We start from the raw sequence: 12,220 nt of genomic DNA, 5'->3' as shown, positions 1-12,220 counted from the left end.
TCATATCAACTAACATGAATGTGTAATATATGATTTGGAATAAATATGTTGCATGTTGCAGTGAATTATTTTAATTAACAACAATTACACTGTTCTAACTTCACTATACATTAAATCACTATGTTTGGTCTAGTGGTGAGGGGTTTAAGCAATACGTTATAAGTCTTGAGTTCGATTTTCAGCTCATTGTAAACCAAAAAAAAAAATCATCATGCATTAAAAAAGCAAAATTACACTGTACTATAACATAAAGTAATTATATTATATAGTATAATTATTATAAAGTGTTTTTACAATCCAATGACTATTTCATTTTTTAGGGACTAGACAAAAACAATTTTTCATTAACACCGTTTATTTTTGAAATTTTTGAAACCGGACAAATTGAGGATTAAGGGACTAGAGAAAAACAAACTTGATGAAATGCTAATGCATTAGTCAAAAACTAAAAGCCCCCTCAAAACTAAAAAAGGAAAAATGATGAATGAAAAATGAGTGGGACGTGTTTCTTTCTTTTAGTGAGTGAGTGTGGTTTGTTCCTTTGTGGTGGGTGTAATAAAAGTAAATGAAGTTTTTTAACTAATAAAACTTATACCAAGTTTCTATTGGATGAGAGATGTAGCATTAATCAAATGTGAACATCACAACATGATGACTTGTGAAAACATCACATTCACAATAACCCCACAACCTTTCTTTCTTTTTCCTTTTTTTTTTGACCAAAAGGTATCCAGAAGCAGGGTGACAATTTTAGGTACATAAGCATGGAAACATATAAGATTTGTGGGTCAGCATAATTTTAATAACAGCTTATTTGTCTTAGTTTTTTTTTTTATAAGAAAAAATTGAATTATAAGAAGTACTAGGTATAGTTAAACCTTACAATTCAAGAAAAAATAAATTGTTAGATGCTTAAAATGCACACTAATGGGTCATTATACCAATCAGAAAATACAAAAGAAGAAATATTCCCTATTCGTCCTATAAACCAAAACCAGGAAATAAACATAATTTGATCCATTAAGGAAGACAAAATAACCACTTCTCCTCTAAACATGATGTTATTGCGTGCACGCCATAGACTCCAAATGGTTGCTAACCAAATTATATGTCTTACTTTCTTATGCTTCACCAAAATGCCAAAAGTATTAAAATTCCACATTCAACCACCTAAAAATTTTCTTCCATACTTGTAATGAAAAAGAGCAATTAAAAAATAAATGGTCGATGTCTTCTTCTCGGAAACAAAACGTGCAACTAAATTCATGAGGATTGACAATAATATTTTTTCTCGCCAAAGCCATACGTGTTGGAAGTCTTGCTAATAATAACCGCCATCCGAAAATGCTCACTTTGGAAGGAACATCATTCGCCCATAAATTTTGTAACGCATCCACAACGTTACTGTCAAAAGTCGTTTGTGCGTCGCGATTTTGAAGGAAAGCATAAGTTGAACGCACCGAAAAATGCCGGCATGGTTTGGCGTTGGACTAATATTTGTCAACATGCATGTTAGTTTTGATAAAGCTTCCATCTCGATTGATAGCAATTCCTCTACCCATCTCGGTTGATAAAGCTTATTTGTCTTAGTTACTTACAAACAAGTTGTGCCTTGATCGGTTGTTTAATAAAGGTGTTTGCTATTCAAAAATAGATAAAAATTAGTAGAATGTAATTGTGTCTTAAGACATTACAAGAATAAAGAATTTTGGCAACAATATATTTTCAACAAAAATCTTTTTAAATTGTTGTAATATGATTTTGTTTTCTCAACAATATTATTATTGCTATAAAAAATGACTTATCTCAACAACAACTAAAAATACTTAATTAAAAATAAATAAATTAAAATACCAACCACTATTAACTCCACTCATCCATAATTATAAAAAAAAAAAAACATTCCCACTTATCCATCACGTTCAAACATAGAAAGTTCACTTCTCCACCTATTAATTTGGGATAACCGTATGACCCACTTTTTTACCATGTTTTTAGAGAATTTGTTATTTAATAGCCTAGTGATAACTACTATAAATTTATTAATCTAAAAGTGCATTTCATCAACCGTATAAATTAAATATCAATTCATCCCTCAAAGCTCACTAATTTTTTTTATGGAATTTTCACACCTCACGGGAACTATGTAAAAATAAAAACAAATAAAAAAAAAAGAAAGAAAAATGATTGAATTGTGAAATTAAATGCAGTTTACATGATAAAAGTTGGAGATGTTGGAAATATGTAGTTGTGTTGTTGGTTTGTTTGAAGTTTCACATTGTTTAGGTTCCGGAATGTGAAGTGTATAAATATGTGAGGGCAACCTCACCCTATAACATGGTATCAAAGTCGGGTTAAGGACTGTAATATGGACATTGGACCCAGGACCACGCTAGGCGTGAGGGTGGGTGTTGGAATATGTAGTTGTGTTGTTGGTTTGTTTGAAGTCCCACATTGCTTAGGTTCCGTGAAGTGTATAAATATGTGAGGGCAACTTCACCCTATGAGCTAGCTTTTGGGATGAGATCCAAGCATATTCAACGGGGGAGATATTTGAAATATTATATGTATAGATTTGAACGTACAATTTTCTATTTTTATCACCTATGCATGAGTTTCGCAACTATCTTCATGAAAAACCTAATTTTTAGCATTTTCCTAATTTTTTATTTATAAAGAGAATAAGAGTCTGTTTGATTTACTTTTTAAAAACTGTTTTTTAGCAATTACACTTAGTTTAAAAATATGTTTGTAGCAAAATGTTCTTAAAACATAGCATGAAAACTGATTTACTATATTTTCTCATTTCTAAAACAATTTTAGAAAATAGGACTACCAAACAGATTTTATTTTGTTTTGTTTCTTGAAAAGTGTTTCTAGAAGTTGATTTACAAAAACTAACCAAAAACTAAGACAATCATTTGTTTTGGTCTTTAAAAAAGACAATCACATACGAAAGACACTATCATTTTTGCTTAACTTTCTTTAACAACCATACGCAAGAAGCTGGACCCGCGAATCTCTTCTTACTTTTTATTCTTAGGGGGTGTTTGTTTCGGAGACTAAAAGTATATTCCTGGAAATTTAAGTTGGGAATTAAAAGTACCTATGTTTGTTATAAGGTAAAACATAATTATTCCCAGGAAATTTTTATTATTGGGAAACTTTTATTTCCTTAAAGGCTGGAATTTTATTCCCCTGTTAAAAGCACCGGAACAAATTATTCCAATCAGTTTTATATGTATAACTGCTATACACTCCACTACTTGATGGAAAGTTATTTTCTAGTGCTGTTAGGGAATCAATAACATTTTGCCACATGTGATGCAAAGGTATTTTACTTGATTAAATATTTATGACAAATTAAAATAAAAGGGAAAAAATTCTGGGAGTTAAAATACTAACCAAACACTTTTTTTACAAATGCCAGGGATTAAAATGTCTTCCATCATAATCATGGGAATAAATATTCTGGGAAAGCATTTACAATCTGGGAAACAAACGCACATTTTCTTATTTTGTTTTGGTCTCTTTCATTCACATTAAAACTTTTCCTTACACTACTTTATTTTCAATAACTTTCAAGTTTAGGTTCTTTTGTTCCTTCTTTTATTCAAATGTTGTTTATGTTACTGGTTCTCTGTTCCTTTAGTTTTTAGCTTAGACAATTAACTCAATGAAGCTAAAAGTAATTTTCTTTCAAAACAAGGTACTTATTCAAGTTATTACTGGTTACTTTTATTTGATTTTGTTTTGTTATTTTATTCAGTCACTACTCTATATTAATTCCCTAAGTTTTTAACTAGGCAACATTTATTTATTTAATTGTTTACAAAAGAAAAAAAATTAAATAAAATGAAAGAAAGAAAGATAAACGAAAACATGGTAACAGAACCCTATCCTTCTAAAAATATAGTTGTGGTTCAGTGTGTTTTTAAAATGATGTGCATTTACCAACTTGAGCGTATCGTAATGTTCGACATCAGAATGATTAGTATTTACTGTCCATTATGGCTCTTCGGTCGTTTTCCGCGCGACATCTATTGATAGCATTAACATGTTCATCAACGGTCTTGATCCAGCGTCGGGCTATATGTAATTGCATGTACAAAAGCCCCCTCCCATTCACCGGAACAGAAGACCAGGCCGTTTCTAAGATTTTAGTGGCCTAAATGCGAATCACACTGTGGGCCCAAACTAATAATTGTATTATAAAAAAGTTAAATACTCAAAAAACATTAAACTTTTCATTTAATATCAAAATAATCATACAAAACAATTACTACGTGCAATAATGCAAAATCACGAATAATTGTGTTTACATCAATATGTTATATTAGAGAAAGCTAGTGATTAGAGAAAGCTAGTGATGACTGATGAGTTGCAGTCTTGCGAGAAGAAAAGAAATTCATATGTGTAGTGATGAGAAGGTAGTACGAAAGCTGTCTAAAAGAGAATATGATACTTGATATGAGTATGAGATACATACACAAAGAGAATTTGATCATTAATACTTATATATCATTGTATCAACTCATCAATTATCAACCATATATATCAAGTATCATTGTACCAAAATTCATACCCCCGGTCACTATTATAAACAAAAAACATTTTTTAGGTTAATTAAAAAAGTAATGTATCTGGTTAATAATATAGAATAGATACATTATTTTTTCAATAACCTAAAAAATTATTTTTTTGCTTATGATAATGATTGAAAGGAGTAATTGATACTTGATTTATATGTCCACTGAGAGAGAAGCGATAGACAAAAGTAAGAATTTCGTTTGTTTTTGTTGGGCTTATTAGCACCTAAAAACACCATAAATTATTTTTTTCTACCCCAACAATCTTCCATCTACCCCAACACAAATTTTTGAATGGACGAATATGCCCTCGTATATAAACTAAAACCGTAAAAAAAAATCATTTTCTACTCACCTCTCAAAAAAGTGTTCCGGTGTTGTGAAAGAGGAAATCGAGAGAGTAAGTGCCGATAACGAACCGGAACACTTTCGTTTAAGTATTCCGGTATTAATATTCATACCGGAATACTTAATTGAAAGTGTTCCCATATGAATATTCATACCGGAACACTTCAAAAATGGGTTCCGGTATTCTATTTGTCAACTATTCCGCGTTTGTTAATATTTGCATACCGGAAGACTCAAACTCAAGTGTTCCGGTATGTATTTTTAAACTGTTTTGCATTTTTTATTAATGAATGTTGTTTTATTTTATCAGTGGCGCGTATCAAAGGATGTGATGGTAGAATTAGGCGTTCCGAAGATATCGGACATGAAGAGTTTCTACGGTGCCAGGCGGAGGAGCAACATGAGGAGGAGCTTGTGCCTGTGGTGCAGTCTGTTGCGCAGCCTGTGGTGTGGCCTGGAGGACCGATTGATACGAGTCTTCTGACACGGTATCATGAGCACGTTGCTCGTCATGTATGGTTTGGCGAGGTAATCAATTATTATTTATAGTTTTAGTTAAAGTTCAATTAAATGTATAGCAGTAGGATGTATCTTATGATCAATGTTTGGGGAAAGAATCTCAGGTCAAAAATTATGAAAAAATTCACCTAATATTTTGGTAACACCCGTAACCTAGTATTCTTATAAATAACTATTGCATTTTGGTGGATAAACTTAAGTTGTAATTGTGGTAAACTTAAGTAGTAAATATGTATGGTTTTTATTAATTTTGGTGGGTGTTTATTAAAGAAATATTTTGATGAAAGGACAAAAATTATATGCATTTCAATATATGTAGGAATGTCATGGACCAAGAATTGAATTAAAGATAGCATATCTCAGTGGAAAACTAGCCGAATTGGTTCCTGATCAACATCCACCAATTGTTGAAGGTTGGATGACTACATCTGGGTTGAGTCCACTTGAGCGGACTAGTTGAACAAGGTCGATTCGAATCTTATATCTGCATTTGTTGAGAGATGACACCCAGAGACATCGTCATTTCACATGTCGTTCGGTGAAATGACAATTACTCGACGACAGACTGATCCACTTGTTATAAATATTATTACTCGACGACAGACTGATCCACTTGTTAGACTGTAGTCAGCCCCCCAAAATTCAATTTTTGCCCATTGAGAATGGTTTGGATTCTATTTTCCAAACCAAATTTTTAGTTCAAAAAATTGATTCCGCTATCTGCAATTTGGAAATGTAATTTGAACCGGCCAGTGTTGTTAAACCATAAATTGATATCTTCCAAACTGTAGCGAGCATAAAAAAATTTCCCCTTACACCCCAACACAACACTAAGTGCTATAGTCACACCCTCTAACTAGAGCTGTCAAATGGGCCGGCCTGGTCCGGCCTGGAGGGGCCCGGTCAAATAAAGGGGCCGGTCCAGCCCGGCCCGTTAATTTCATGGCCCAGCCCGCTTAGCCCGGCCCGATAAACAAAAGCCTACATGGCCCGATGGGCCGGCCCAAGAATTTTCACAATATTTTTTTTTTTGAAAAAAAAAACATATTCTACTAAATTTATGTTATATTTCTCAACTAAATCTTCAAGAAGGTAATTCTTATCCCTATATTTTCTCACATAATCTCTCAAATAACAATATCTTCCTCTTTATCCTCATCAAACAAACAAACAAATCTTTAACAGATAATCTCATTCTAATCCAATAAGTTTTTTGTCATATATATTATTATTATTATTACTACAAAAAACAAATTCCAAGTTTTATATCTTTCATTCATCCATTGTAATTTAAGTAAAAAAAACAAAAATATAAAAGAATATAAAATAAATACAATAAAAAGATGATAGGCTTAAAATAACCATATTCTAAGTTTTATATCCTTCGTTGTAATTGTACAAAAAAAATAAAAAAAAAATAAAAAGATGATATGCTTAAAAATAGGAATAAAACAGATTATAGATATGAACAAAACACAAATAATAACAATAAAACAACAAAAATAATTAAAAAAGTTATATATGAATTTATGCATAAAAATAGGACCAAAATATAACAATAAAAATATTATACAATTTTTTTAAATAATTTTTTAATTCTTTGAGGGGCCGGCCCAAAAGCCTGTGGGCCGGCCCATGACGGCCCATAAAAAGCCTGACCCGATAAGGTCCGGCCCGACCCCCTTTTTATGAAGCCCGGCCCGTGTAAAAGGATAGGACTAATGGGCCGGCCCGATAGCCCGACCCTTTTTGACAGCTCTACCTCTACCACACTCCTTAAACACACTCCAATCAGGGACGGAACAAGGAAAAATCTTTGAGGGTCCGATTATGATCATGATTCATCTTCCCTCAATATGTTTCTAAGGTTAACATCAAGTATATGTCATTTTTAAATTTGTTTGATGTCTGATTTTACTATTCTCTCAAGATGATGGTGCTTTGTTTCAGAACTGGCGAGGGTAATGAACCTGTTAAAATGGCAACAGTACTTTTCCGTTCAAAGACTCAAGCAATGAATGTATTCATCGCAAAGAATGGGACATATTGCCTTACTAATACAAGATCCTCGTCGTGCTGGTGTTGTTGGAGCACTGATTTTATAGCTCAGAGTAGTAAAATTTATTTGTGATTTTGATTTCGTAACGGCTTTTATGATGCATGAAAATGTTTAGAATTGTTGCATATTGGGAACCATATCATGAATTGAAAAAACATCTGATCAAGCAAATAATTTTTGTAATTGATCACATTGTGCTGCTATCATTATGCTGCTATCAGCTAAAAGCTAGCTGATAAGCTATCGGCTAGCTTTTCAACTACCAGTTACCTGATAGCTTAATTATACCAAACATAGCCTAAGTGGGAGTACTGGGTTCGAACTCCAGTCCCTGCAATAATTTGCAATGTCCTTGCAAATTGAGTTATGCTCACCAAGACATATTCGATATAATTTTTTTATGTAAAAAAAAAAATCATCTTTTTTATGTAGATAATTTTTTACGACCATTCCAATATGAATACAAGTAAATCAACAGAGAAAAAAGAATATGCACATACAGTGTAAAATAATTTTACACTGTCAACCAATCACGACCATGTTTTCTGCTACTTCACCCCACTTTTTTTATATGACATGGAAGGTTGAAAATTCTTATTGATCGAGTGTGTAAAGTTTTTTTATTTTGTATGCTTATGTCAATTAAACTCAAATCAATAAGAGTTTGTATGCACGGTTAATGTAATCTTTTTTTACACATGCACCAAATGATGTGTTGTCACATTATTTAATGAATGACACACATTATTTGTTTTTAAACACCATACATGATGGGTTGGTATATAATTTTTGTTTTTTATTTATGCGTAAAACAAATATCCTTTGCGCACAACTGAAAGACTAATTAGTCGAATTTTGTGGACCCAAATTGGCCATAAACTACCAAGGATAAGATCAAACCCATGATTTTTTTTTTGTCTAATAACCTAATTGTTAGAAATTTTACCTTAAAATGAATTAAACCCATAATTTTACTTAAGTTACAAGAGACCACATAATCTCATAAAATTCCTCTTGAGTTAATTTTCTTTTTAATAACTAAATTAATTTTGTTTTGTTTTAGACTCTAAATAGGGGTAATATAGTAATTTTTTATAAACGACGGGTTCGGGGTGGGTACCAATATCCCGTTACCCGCCCCATCTCCATGTTTTGAAATCGAGAAACATTCAAACCCAATTAAATCGGTTTTTCCCCGTCAAACTCGGGGTGGGTTCAGGCGAGTACCCGCATGTTCTGTTGCCATGCCTAATTTTGAGCATTTGTAATCTTGCAATGTGGTTCCAAATCCTTCTTCTTTTTCTTCATCATTTCCACTCACTCTATTCCTAAACAAAAAAATGCCAGGATTAACAGCACCATCAGATTATTCCAAAGAACCACCTCGTCACCCTTCTCTTCTCTACAAAAAAACTTCATGTCATAGTATTAAAGTAGAGTGGAGTGTAGTGGCGTGATTTGGTAAAATACAGACATCCGTTGGTCTCATATACAAGCAAAGATACATTTTTTAGATTAATTGAATAACTGATGTATCAAATATATATTATGGATCACATACATCAGATATTGGATATTTTATATGAGACCGAAAGGAGTAATTTTATTGTATTTTATCTTGCTATTTTTATGTAAGAGAGGAGGTAGTATTTAGGTAATATAAATCTATCCAAATTTCAGTTTAAATATTTGTGTCATATGTTTTTGAATTGAAAATTGAATTTGGAAAATATTGTATTGTCGTGGGCAAATTCGTCAGGAAAAGATTGACTAAATCTTGTAGTTGGTTTTTAAATTCATTTGATTAAGATGTGAACAAATATTAAGCGTTAATCGTAGTTAATTGTAGTGTTTTTTTTTTTAAGCGACCAATATTAGTTGTTAGTTTTTTAGATTAATAATTTTTCGCCTTTGTCCGGGGTTGAACCCTTAGCTCAAACTAGTAGAGCTACTCAACCCACCCCAGTTGTTAATGGTAATTTTTTTTTTTTGAAGAAGCTAAATTAGCCCACCCAAATTGGCGCCAAAGAGGTTGTTAATGGTAATTAACTTTAGAGTTGACTTTATATAATAGTTTATATTATTATATTTTATGAAATGTTTGGTATTTATGAACAGATACTCTGCGGTGATATCTGGTCTCGTGGAACATTCCAAACAGCTCTTTATGAAAGATGTCAGGTTAGTTAAGTTTGTTTTGAATACGGAATTCAGTTAGGATTTTCTTATGCTTAGGTTTGTTTGGATTGACTTATTTGAGCTTACATATGCGCATAAGCACTCGTGTGACTACTATGAAGAGCTTATAGAAACAACTTGTGATATGTTCATATTGCTTATTTCCATAAACTCTCTAAGATAGCTTATGAAAACAATTTATAGCTAATACGGAAACAGTTTGACTTTATTTTGTTTTATGTTGTAGAAATAGCTTTTAAATAAGCATTTATATGATAAAAGTTGTTTCTATAAGCTATCATAGGGAGCTTAGTTAAAAAAGCTAAAAGCATCTTGTGAGCATTTCGTATGCTATTTTTATAAGCCCTTTTAAACACTTATGCAGCTGCTCATGTCAGAAAAAATGTTATTTTGATTACAGGAAGCTTCCAAAGTATAATGTAACTGCCACACTGCAGGTATGTGTTGTGTTCTCTTGCTAAACTTCCAAAGTATAATCCGTTTCTTTCTTTAGCCATTACGCGTAATTGTTCCTGGTGTCATTGGAACCCGGTCTGTTAAATGCCAGGTCTGATATATAGTGCAGTATAGTTTTGAAATACCAAAACTTTCCTTTTTGGAATGCCCTAAGAACTTCACATTATTATGCAAAGATGTGTATGCAAAGATGTGTATTTGACAAGCACAATAAATTCATGCATTAATGTGTATCTGGGTTACCTCTCTTCTTTTTACCGTTTCGATGAGTTACAAGAACATGTTTTTGTTATTCACGATGAAAAGCACAAACACGTTGAATTAACTTCTTTTTCCTTTTTTTTTTTTTTTTTAATTCAAACAGTATTCTAAATTTGAATTTACTGAAAATCAAAAGACGTTCTTTCCTTGCATAATGATAAACCTGCCCACCCGTACTCAAATTTTTGCATATGCATTTCATTTGATGAATTTCACTTCCTAGCCCACAGTAAAACAATGTTAGGATTGTGGGCTGATACTTCCTAGCCCAGTGTGGAAATTTATGTTAGGAAATTACTTATTTGTGATTAGGAAGAGAAAATATTCTATGATAGTTAGTTTTTCAATCAATAATATTAACTCTTGTGTTCTCTCTTAATTTGGGTTTCTATCAATTGGTCTGATATGCCGAATCTTCAAATGGAAGTATCTGAGTTTTGGATCTCAAACTATACGCCTAGGGTTCTATTATACTATAAATTTGATTTCCTAATTCCCATTAAGGCAGTAAACTTGATGCATTTGTCTGCCAATTTAACGCAGGTAGCTCCTTACCGCGCATGTCCTGCTCATCTGGGAAAAATGACTAGAAATCCTAATTCTGTCATATCCTAATTTTGTCCTACCCCATTTTTATCATTATTTTATTTCCATTATTTTATTATTATTTCAAAAATTCAAAATAATATTATTTTTATATGCATTTTGTTGCTTCACCTTCAAGAAACAACATTTCACTATCAAAATTTCACTTTTACCCCAAATAAGGTCCACTCACCAAAATACCAATTTGACCAAAGTCAACACTACAAAAAAATATGGAATAAGTGACCAAAAAATATACCAAAAACACCAAAAAGGGAATATACCAAAACAATTATTGCACACCTCCATTCCAACCTAGAATGTTGTAGAAGGTAGCCACCTCATCAATTTTCGTGATCCCCTCCAATCATTGGATAAGGATCATGATTGGAACCAATAAAACTACCACTATAACTCCAAAAATTCCCAAAAATGCCACTCATGAGAAAATTCCTTTTTCACCATTTTTAACCTAATTCCTTCAGCCTAGAATGTTCCTATTGTCTCTATATAAGCAGCAGAGAAAAGAGGAATAAAGGTTGGATTTTCTAAAGAACTAGAATCACCAAAAATCTCATTTTTTTTTCACCATTTTTTCCATTTTTCGAAATCCATACAAACATCATTCAAGCTTCAATTTTTCTTCACAAAACTCTTCTAATACATCTCAGTAGTGAAACACACAAGAAAAACGAAGAAAAAGCGTCAATAGAAGCTCACCCAAAGTTCAAAAATAGCAAAGAAAAGAGTAGGTGTTAACCCACCTAAACAAGCCTCAAAACAAGTAAGTTTTTAAACGATTTTTTACTCATGAACACCTACTGAAGCTTTTCCAACCCTTGATTTTGTTTAATTCGTACAAATGTGAATTTTAAAGTTTTTTGGGTTTTAAAGTTTCGAACTTTTTTTGTGATACAAACATCTTTTGAAAAATCTAAGTGTATATTCATGATCTACGCGAAAAACTGAGCAAAACGATATATTCTTTTTAAATTTTTGACGAAGAATTGATGTTGTTGTGGTTGAAGACGATGACGTGGCGACGCGTCATTGGCTCCCTCCGTTTTTAAAACACAGCCGTTTGATTTTATTTAAAAGATCAAGGGCCGAGATATGTTATGGGAATTTTAAATCCTGGCCGCCTGATTTAATCTAAAGGCTCAGATCTGTGACCACTACAAGAAAATATAGGATTTGCTACTAA

The sequence above is a fragment of the Trifolium pratense genome, linkage group LG5, assembly GCF_020283565.1.
Source record: "Trifolium pratense cultivar HEN17-A07 linkage group LG5, ARS_RC_1.1, whole genome shotgun sequence".
In the NCBI taxonomy this organism is placed as follows: Eukaryota; Viridiplantae; Streptophyta; class Magnoliopsida; order Fabales; family Fabaceae; genus Trifolium; species Trifolium pratense.
The sequence above is the reverse complement of the archived record's forward strand: the minus strand, read 5'-3'. Positions refer to the sequence as shown.